Source organism: Berghia stephanieae, chromosome 6 (assembly GCF_034508935.2).
Source record: "Berghia stephanieae isolate SIO BIC M18660-M18661 chromosome 6, UCSD_Bste_1.3, whole genome shotgun sequence".
Classification (NCBI taxonomy): Eukaryota; Metazoa; Mollusca; class Gastropoda; order Nudibranchia; family Aeolidiidae; genus Berghia; species Berghia stephanieae.
In genome coordinates, this window is record NC_088365.1 from 40,091,083 (window position 1) to 40,099,120 (window position 8,038).

Sequence of the window (8,038 nt, forward strand, 5' to 3'; positions counted from 1 at the left end):
CTCTCTCTCTCTCCTCCTCTCCCTCTCTCTCTCTCTCTCTCTTCTCTCCCCCCTGCGATGTGGATCCTCAAATGCAAAGAATAGCCCAGATTTCCTAAAAAATTTGCATCATGCACTGAACCAGGCCACTTAGGAACCAAGTTTGTAACTTATAAAATTGCATCAGAGACGACCTAAAAATGGGAGAAGGAAAATTTTGCATATAATAAAACCTGCAATAAAATCTAAATCAGGAAGTGTAGACAACTTACGTGAAAATCACAGCTGGGAGCGTTCACAAATGACATCATCATTTAGTTTCTATCCGTGACCCAATTGGTTTCTAATGTCTTGAATTTGAATATTAATTCAATCACATGTATTTTGAGTCAATTTTTAAAATGGTTTAAAGCAATCCATGGAGACATGTTGCAATACATTTGTCCATAGTGTAGAAAAAATTGGCCTCATAGTATCTTAGAAAATCGCAGTTAAAACCTGTCTTATGAATTGCCTTAAAACCATTTTTTTAAAATGGTTCTTGAGATTTTCTAATTGTTATTTAGAGGGGTTTTAGTCCTGTATTTATCTCAATCTGTACTTTTGATAGAGCTGATATGTTTTTGTTAAAATTTACTTAAAATCGCATGCATGCAGTGTTTAAGGCCTTTTTTTACTACAATCACTCCATTGTTCCTTATGTTATTGGTAGAACAAATCCTTTGGAATAAATACAGATTGTTATTTTGGCCTATTGTCACAAACTTGTACAGTGGCATGGCGATTTAAGACCCTTATCACAAATGTGACTTGGGACTATCCTGGGCTTTGGCTAAGCGGCTGGTATAATGATTTATACAAAAGGTCTTACAATATGTAATTGTCTTATGACAATAGGGCAGTTAAAATTTGATTGCTCAACTCAGGATTTTAATGACCTTAAAAAAAGAAAATTTTAATGCCCCTTTGTTTTCTGTTTGATAACCGACTCAGGCATGAGAATTCTTGTTCAGTTTTCCAATTTATATCAGACCCATTCCAGAAAAAATTACAGTGAATGCACTTTAATACTTCCTGCAAAACAGGTTTGTTTTTGTTTTTAAGGGTTTTACAGCACTTGCAACACATCAGCGCCAGTAAAAAGGAGTAAAATGGGATAGTCAAAGAGTACTAGATGCCTGATAGGCGACTTGTAGTTATATGATATAGAAATTGTGTTTCCATATGACCAGCTGGAACAATAATGAAAACAGTATGACATTTATGTAGCTCATCACAACAAGAATACTGCACACAGTATACTTGCAGAGTGATGTACTACATTAATGATTATATTTATTTCCTGATTAGAGAGGTTCAACGATATTTCTAAAGGCTACGCTTATTTGTACTACCACTGCAAATAACGCCAGAGCTTATTTGTACTCTTACTAAAAATAGAATTTGCGTAATTACTAAAAATATAACATTTTATACGGATAGAACTGCAATATACAATGAATTATCTGGAAGTCAAAAAGTGACCACTTCATCTCATCACAATCACATTATTACTAGGCTACGCTTATTTGTACTACCACTGCAAATAACGCCAGAGCTTATTTGTACTCTTACTAAAAATAGAATTTGCGTAATTACTAAAAATATAACATTTTATACGGATAGAACTGCAATATACAATGAATTATCTGGAAGTCAAAAAGTGAACACTTCATCTCAGAATCACAATCACATTATTATTACAAGTTGATTTTGACGGACTTTGGTAATTCTTCACTCTTTTCAAGTCACAGAATACTCAGTTTACAAGGTAAGCATACGAAATGCACATTTTAATTCATTTCTTATTTTTATAACTAAACATGCTTTGGGGTTGTGTGTTTGTTGATTGTGCATCAGCTGACGACACATGTGAAAAATAACAATAACAGGGCTTTAAAAAAATTAAAATACTAATTCCCCCCCCCCCCCCCCCCCCCCCCCCCCCAAATAATTTAAATCAGCCTTCCATGTCAGGCGATTAAAACCAGGTGTTTCAATCTTCGATCCCCAGTCAAAAGGTTGCTAATTTTATCAAGATCAAGAGGTTTCGAGTACTCACGACATTCCAGGCTCAGGGTCCTTTAAAAAAATACTTTTCATTCAGTTATTGTTATTATCTTTATTATGGCCGACACAGCATGCATCGTCCATACTTTTTCAAAACTTTTTTTTTGTTGGGGGGGGGGGGGGGGGGGGGGGGGGGGGGGGGCTGTTTTTTTATATCGGAAAATTGGGTTTTGTATGTTATGTTCATGGAGAGAGAGAGAGAGTAATATTTTTATAATGATAAGATATCTGTAGTGGTAGTATTATTAGTAGTTTTGAAATGCCTATGATGATGACAATGTGAGATAATTATATTAGTGTGATTATTTTTATTATATTTTTAAAAATTACGTACGGCTATGTCGTAGTGGTATGACACTCGCTTTTGGACCGGAAGGTCCTGGGCTCGAGCCTCGCTCGGCGCATAGTTGAGCCCTTGGAAAAGGCACTTTGCTCACTTTCTCTCACCGGACTCAGTTGTAAAATGTGTACTTGGCCGTTAACTGCGTTGTCTCTGTCCGAAGAAATTGTAATATCGCCTAACAGACGTTATGTCCCGTTCAACATGCGAAGTGTTGCTGTTATAAACTTTAGCATTGGCATGTATGTGCCTATTTTGCTGTAGTGAATTTAATTTAATTTTTTGTTTTCATCGACAGCTAACATGAAAGAACACTGTTGACGTTACTGGTGTCCTGACAATCCATAAAGATGCTGGCTCAAGGGCTATTCTGGCAAGGTGTGTTGAGGCAAACCTTTGCCTGTGGCAAAACTCATCAATCAGCAAACCATCATCTGGGCCAGCAGACCAGAGTGTCTGCATGCACTTTTTGTCAATGGTTAGTAATGTTTTTAAATCTCCATTGCGCCTTTACATTTTTTATTGGTGATCAATAAAATAAATGCTCATTTTTCTAAATGAAAATGGCAAAGTATCATTTGAATTGAATTACTACTGAATGTATTAACTTAACGACAGACTATAGTTTGTTGCCAAGAGTTTTGTTCTATGGATGTAAAACCAATGAAATTTCAAGTGTGTTGGTGTGAATAATGATCATTTTTTAAAAATTGCTATGTCTTTGACAAATGCATTTTATGACAATAATGCCATTTCCAAAAATTGCTAATGAAATGTGTCTCTTTTTTATTTCAATTTTTCCATTCAGAGCAGGATCAACCCTCTTTGTGGAACTACAAAAAAAGTGGTGGCAAACAAGTAGTGTTGACTTTTTCTGTATTGAGGCGAAAGAGATTTTTATTCCAAGGGTTTGGGAAAGCAAATTGCTTTTTATTCAGAGCTAGTGCACTATTTAACTGTTTTATTGTCTAAAATAGAATTGATTTTGCAGTTCAACTTGACTAAATATCTAATTTTATACGACTTGTCTCTCAAGTAGAATAAAAAAATGAAAAATGAGGATAACGTGCCATATCATATTTTGAAAAATCATTTAATATATCTAGAAATCATCTGTATAACCTATTGTATACAGTAAATAATTAGGTTTTGTGATTATAATGATGAATTCATAAGGTATGACATCATATTTGACCACAAAATTATTTTATCTCTGGGCGTAAAAAAATCAATTTTACAGCATTTTTTTTTATCTAAGGGGTATGGGTTAGTGAACCGATTATAATTTTTTTTAGACTTAGATCAATCTACAAAATTTTCGTTTTCTTGTCCTATTACGGTCATATTTTGAAAGTTTGATGGATCATTTCTTTTAGTTGTCTGCAAAATCAGCCTTTTAACTATATGTCAAATTATAGAAAAAGCTTGCGCTTTCTCAAATGTCTGTTTTATGTCATTTGTCTGATTTTCTAGCAATCCTACCTCAATCATTTTCCTTTAAATTATCTTCAAATTTATTCAGAATCTTTTCTATGATGTGTTTTACATCATGATGTGCGGGTGGTTGGATGGGAGCATCAACCTTGAATCATATACCTATGATGTTCGCATGGTGTACGATCCGATAGTGATGTCGTTTCTTCTTCTCTTTACTAGCCTATCCTGCTTCTTTGGTTTGTGATTGTATTTTTGACAGGGGATATTTTTTTTCCTGTAAATCCTCTGCCTGTTTGTTCTTGGTTATTTATAATTTAGCTTATGATATCTTTAGGTTATGATTTTGATTGACATTTGTACTATTTTTGTTAGATTGCTTGTTTTTTTGTTTCAGCGGTCTCTCATATAACCTCAATTGTGTTGGAAGAGACCTAAAGCAACAAACAAACAAACAAAAAACATCATGATGTAAGCAATTTTATAAATTTTAAAATTCATTTGTTCCTGTCGATCCGCGCTAAATTTTCAGTTGAAATCAAATAAAAATTCTAAAAAAATTATTCCAAGAGTTTTCATGATATAGCTATTTATGAAAGAAACATTGTGTTTAAATTTGAAAGAAATTTATATGCTAGTTTTTGGTGCATCTATGTTAGAAATTTTAGGGTTTACGTCTAATTTTAGCTTATGTTGCCCCTTAAAAAAGTTTCTTTTTTTAATTCAGTTATTTTTGGTGTTTAGCATCAAATTATACATTACATTACATTATTAGTTCATGAGATATAATTAAAGAATTTTAGAACTATAAAGCATATTTGACCACTAAAGTAATTTTTTGGTGAATAACAGCAGATATTAAATTATTTCGCAATTTTTTTTCTTAGAGGTATGGGTTAGCGAATCGTTTATAATTTTTTTCAGAATTTGATCAATTTATAAAATATTACTGTTTTCTTGTTCCATATTGGTTATACTTGATGAATGTTGGCCTTTGTCTGCATAATTAGCTTTATTATCAAATTAAAGACAAATTTTTCATTTTCTCAAAATTTCATTGTGCGTCATTCTCTGATTTTCCGACATTCACATCTGGATTGTTTCCATCAGATTGTCTTCAAATTTGGTCAGAATTTTTCTTATGATGTGTTTTGCATCATGATGGTTGGGTTTTGGGCTAAACAAAAATTTAGCAGTTTTATGAATTTTTAAATCAATTTTTTTTCCTGTCATGTCACACCAAATTTTCACTAAGAAATCGAAAAAAATTCTGAAAAATTTATTTTCAAGACTATTGCTAAGCCTATCCATCTTGTTGTAAGAAACATTTTGTGTAAATTTGAAAGAGATCTGTTCGTTGTTTTTTTCTGCATCACTGTAAGAATTTTTGGGGTCTAATTTGAGCTTATATTGTCCCCCTGGTGGTAGGGATTTGGTGGCTAATAGTATTAGCGCTGGTGTTAGGGACTCAGTAATAGCCATGTGGTAGGAACTCGGCGAGTAAAAGTGCTGGTGATAGGGATTCAACGAGTAAAAGCGCTGGTGGTAGGGACTCAGTGAGTAATAGCGCTGGTCGTAGGGACTCAGTGAGTAAAAGCGCTGGTCGTAGGGACTCAGTGAGTAAAAGCGCTGGTCGTAGGGACTCGATGAGTAAAAGCTCTATGACTCGCTGAGTAATAGCGCTGGTGGTAGGGACTCGGTGAGTAATAACGCTGGTCGTAGGTGCTCAGTGAGTAAAAGCTCTATGACTCTGTAATAGCGCTGGTGGTAGGGACTCGGTGAGTAAAAGCGCTGGTGGTAGGGGCTCAGTGAGTAATAGCGCTGGTCGTAGGGACTCAGTGAGTAAAAGCGCTGGTCGTAGGGACTCGATGAGTAAAAGCTCTATGACTCGCTGAGTAATAGCGCTGGTCGTAGGTGCTCAGTGAGTAAAAGCTCTATGACTCTGTAATAGCGCTGGTGGTAGGGACTCGGTGAGTAAAAGCGCTGGTGGTAGGGGCTCAGTGAGTAATAGCGCTGGTCGTAGGGACTCAGTGAGTAAAAGCTCTATGACTCAGTGAGTAGAAGCGCTGGTGGTAGGGACTCGGTGAGTAAAAGATCTATGACTCAATGAGTAAAAGCGCTGGTGGTAGGGACTTGGTGAGTTATAGCGCTGGTGGTAGGGACTCGGTGAGTAAAAGCTCTATGACTCGAGTAAAAGCGCTGGTGGTAGGGACTCGGTGAGTAAAAGCGCTGGTGGTAGGGACTCGGTGAGTTATAGCACTGGTGGTAGGGACTCGGTGAGTAAAAGCTCTATGACTCAGTGAGTAAAAGCGCTGGTGGTAGGGACTCGGTGAGTAATTGCACTGGTGGTAGGGACTCGGTGAGTAAAAGCTCTATGACTCAATGAGTAAAAGCGCTGCTGTAGGGACTGTTTGTTTGTTTTTGAGGGTTTTACGGCGCTTGCAACACATTAAGGTCATATCAGCGCCAGTAAAAAGGAAGAAATGGGATAGTAAAATGTTATAGAATTCAATTAAAGCACCCAAGAAAAGGTAAGACAAAGGGGAATTTGTTCAAATGGGAAACAGATGTAGATTCCAAGAGCACACCATCAAAGTACTTAGTTTAAGATCACCTAAAAGTCTCATCCAGACACAAGCACAGGTCCCGACTAAGAGGAATACACTCAAATGTTAACAAATCAAATATAATATGTAAATAAAACATAATACAGTACATAACAGAGAGATGATTTACAATGAAAAAAATATCATCTCCCAAAACTAACTATACATTCGACTGCTTCCCTCTCAGCAAGGGGATCCGGCCAGGACCAGGACAAAACCAAGTAATCTCATTCCAAGACAAAGACAGAAAGCATGTTGGAAAACAGATATAAGGGGATAGAAGACACAGTATGAACCCCCCTGCCCACTATGGGAGGTCAGGAACCTAAAAGTCATTAAAAATTCAAATTCTGTGCATTCTAATATTAGGCAAACAACTACAGACCACACTAAATTGAATTGTATTAAGTAAAAGGATCTTGTCACATTCAATCAAGCTGTCATTTGAGAAAAATTACTTCATTATAAATTGAAGTTCAGATCGCATGTTTGAAGCCGTATTAGGAAAATTCATGTATCTGTGTATAAGCCAAGTTTCATCAAAATCACAGTGGCAACGAGTGTCTAATATTTGCCACCAGATACACTCGTAAAATTTGAGTGTAGGCCTATTTAGCAAAATCATATATTAGGAATGGTTTATACTACATCATAAAGTAGCGCATGCCCGTCATCATCCTGTATCTTTTTTTATATATATAAATATTAAAAAAAGAATTGAGCTTTCATAAGCCGCAATATCCACCAAACATGCTCAAAGCACTTTACAAAGGATCCATGACTAGCAGCAACACGTAACAAGTAGAACGTTAGGCGATGTTTTTCTTCTGACAGACAACGCTCTTAGCGGATAGGAAATCATACACATGAGTACAGTGAGAGAATGTGAGTCCTTGACGAGGCTCGACCCCAGGACCTTCCAATCCGGAAGTGAGTGCCACACAGCCGCATATATCTTGGCTGTTCTTGAGAATTTGCCAAACACCTACAAACTAATTAGTAAAAAGAGGGGAGATGGGCAGAAATAGACAGACAGATACACACTCAGAGAGAGAGAGAGAGAGAGAGAGAGAGAGAGAGAGAGAGAGAGAGAGAGAGAGAGAGAGAGAGAGAGAGAGAGAGAGAATAATATCAGTTGCCTGTGGTGTCAGTCCGTTTAGGAGTGAGGTGGCGGAAGAAGTAGTCTAGCACTAGTACTTGGGTAGTAGTAGTAAGTAGTAAATAGGGGAGGTCTTCTGCACGTTCCTTGAGCTAAGGAAAGTATTCCTTCAACTAACCTTAAAATAAAAAATAAAACCTTGTACATTTCCAACACTTGGACCTGCACTATGACCTATAACTAAAACTAACAGACAAAAAAAAAAAAAACCCGCTAAGACTCCTCTCCAGTACCTTTCAATATTTCAAATTGAATTATAATGGCTGCGGAAAACTAAAACAATGGTCTATAAGAAGTTGTTCTACAGGTTTTAAAACGAAAATATGAAGTAACAAGATATCACTCTAATATAGTGACACCTAACTAACACTAGACATCACACCAGCAGCAATGCTGAGCGGAGTAATTTTA

General features: G+C 36.3%; 1 long non-coding RNA gene across 2 annotated transcripts; it reads left to right on the plus strand.

Moving 5' to 3' along the window:
• Positions 1-1,494: 1,494 nt before the first annotated feature.
• Positions 1,495-4,919, plus strand: LOC144975025 (uncharacterized). 2 transcript variants are annotated; one of them, XR_013645854.1, is made up of 3 exons: positions 1,495-1,789; positions 2,727-2,906; positions 3,237-4,919. It is a non-coding gene; the product is annotated as an uncharacterized LOC144975025 (long non-coding RNA). The 2 variants fall into 2 exon arrangements; XR_013645853.1 differs by lacking the exon at positions 1,495-1,789 and having other exon boundaries at positions 2,236-2,906.
• The last annotated feature ends 3,119 nt before the right edge of the window (positions 4,920-8,038 follow it).